This window comes from Saccostrea cucullata, unplaced genomic scaffold (assembly GCF_032062105.1).
Source record: "Saccostrea cucullata isolate Sc308-1 unplaced genomic scaffold, CSIRO_AGI_Scuc_v1 ctg885, whole genome shotgun sequence".
Taxonomy (NCBI): Eukaryota; Metazoa; Mollusca; class Bivalvia; order Ostreida; family Ostreidae; genus Saccostrea; species Saccostrea cuccullata.
Window position 1 is genome coordinate 109,397 of NW_026940770.1, and position 2,308 is coordinate 111,704.

The 2,308-nt window shown below is 29.6% G+C and overlaps 1 long non-coding RNA gene across 1 annotated transcript; it reads right to left on the reverse strand.

Annotated features, from left to right (window-relative positions):
• Nucleotides 1-694: 694 nt before the first annotated feature.
• Nucleotides 695-2,040, reverse strand: LOC134256267 (uncharacterized). The gene is made up of 3 exons (XR_009989693.1): nt 1,744-2,040; nt 1,137-1,206; nt 695-939 (listed from the first exon to the last, which is right to left on the reverse strand). It is a non-coding gene; the product is annotated as an uncharacterized LOC134256267 (long non-coding RNA).
• Nucleotides 2,041-2,308: the final 268 nt, after the last annotated feature.

A 2,308-nucleotide genomic window follows, 5' to 3' on the forward strand; every position in this document is an offset into this window, starting at 1 on the left:
CATTTTCAAAATGTTGCGAAACATTTTTTAAAATGTTTTAAACACGTGATTTTGTATGGTTTTTTAAACGTTTTTAAAACATTTTAGTGAAATATTTCAGCAAATGTTGTCAGAACATTTTCTTAAAATGTTGCTAAAACATTTTTCAACAATGTTTTAATCACGTGATTTTGTATGGTTTTTTAAACGTTTTTAAAACATTTTAGTGAAATATTTCAGCATATGTTTCCGGAACATTTTCTTATAATGTTACAAAAACATTTTTCAACAATGTTTTAATCACGTGATTTTGTATGGTTTTTTAAACGTTTTTAAAACATTTTAGTGAAATATTTCAGCATATGTTTCCGGAACATTTTCTTATAATGTTACAAAAACATTTTTCAGCAATGTTTTAATCACGTGATTTTGTATGGTTTTTTAAACGTTTTTAAAACATTTTACAAAATATTTCAACAAATGTTATCATAACATTGTTTTAAAATGTTACAAAAACGTTTTCAAAAATGTTTTATTCACTTTAATTTCAATAATTTGTTTGGTTTGTAAAACGTTTTTAAAACATTTTAACATGTTTAAGTCAAATGTTACCAAAGTATTTTTTCCTCAAATGTCACTTTTTCTCATTAAATAATGATATATTTATATTTTAAAAGAAATAAACACAAATAATATTTTATGTTTGAACCTTTAATACTAACCCATATTCAATATGTAAATCACATTTAAGTTCCATTATCGGTACAAGTTTAACTTATTTTCTTTCAAATCAGCGGGTTTAAAGGGTGAAAACGGCGTCTAATCCATTCACTGAATTTTAAAAGAACAGAATCACAGAAATCCTATGTTCACTGTATAGGTCGAACAGAGTTAGACTTTAGAATCACATACACTGAAAACGCTGACAAGGAATCCGCCCCTCAGAAAGAATATCACGGCCTGTAAAGATAAGGAAAGTTCATCTTATGATTCTTAAGATGATCAATGAAAATATACAAAAATATTTTAAAATAATTATATAATTATATTATAATTTAACATGTTTAAGATCTTTCCACTTTTGCATTAATAAAAATTAAGCATAGAAATATTTATTTTGACAATAATATTATTGAATAGTAATAGTATTAACGTACACCTTTGCCTTCACCAAAGGCGGGTCTTTTGAATGTGGGAATTCAAACGGATGATGGAACTAACACCATGCTGTAAAGTAATTTCGTTTTTAAATCAACATATTGCTTGATGATTAATATTTCACAAATACAGTAAATACTAGTATTTGAATCAAGGATATAACTGTATTGCCTTAAGTATGTAACATTCAATTCAAATACATGAATAACCTTAACTTTGTCTTTCCTACATACATTTGTATACAGTCCCGTGAGGATCCGGGTTAGAATAGGTCCTCAGTACCCCCTTGCTTGTCGTAAAAGGCGACTAAATGGGGCGGTCCTTCGGATGAGACCGTATAAACCGAGGCCCCGTGTCACAGCAGGTGTGGCACGATAAAGATCCCTCCCTGCTCAATGGCCCTGAGTGCCGAGCATAGGCCCAAATTTGCAGCCCTTCACCGGCAATGGTGACGTCTCCATATCAGTGAAATATTCTGGAGAGGGACGTTAAACAGAATACAATCAATAAATCATTTGTATACATTGTATCATTGATCATGCACTAGTAGTATAAAAGTCATTTTAAAATATCTTTTAAAGTCTGTGATAAAAGAATAATTCTTACCATTCAGAGTTAATAAATCCCCAGGTTATTTTTGTGGTTTATAAGATGCAAAGTTTTCTCATTCAAATCGGCAAGGAGTAAGCGCGCACATCTTGTTTACCAGAATTCAAAATTTGGCCTAGATAAATTAAGCTGCAAACCACTATACACTATAACGCGCTTCCCAGCAGGAGAATTGCATAACAAGGTTATCATGACACTGAAGCTGACCAGTGTGCCAATCCTTATCTAATGCCTCAGAGTTAAATTCTGGGAGTGGATCACAAATTTGACGAAGAACATTTTTTAAGAAAAAAAGACATATTATTATATACTTTTTTTTAAATTGATTAATTTTATTTATATTTTAATTTGTTTTCAATTCCTTTCATTTATTGACTTTTTGACGGATTTTGTTAATTAAATCTAAAACTTTATACATATTTGATTAATCAATAAGCCAAAAATAGAAATTATTATAAACTATACGGGAAAAAAAATTTCAATTAAAAAATTACAAGTCCTCATTTCATTACTATTCTCTCTCTCTCTCTCTCTCTCTCTCTCTCTCTCTCTCTCTCTCTCT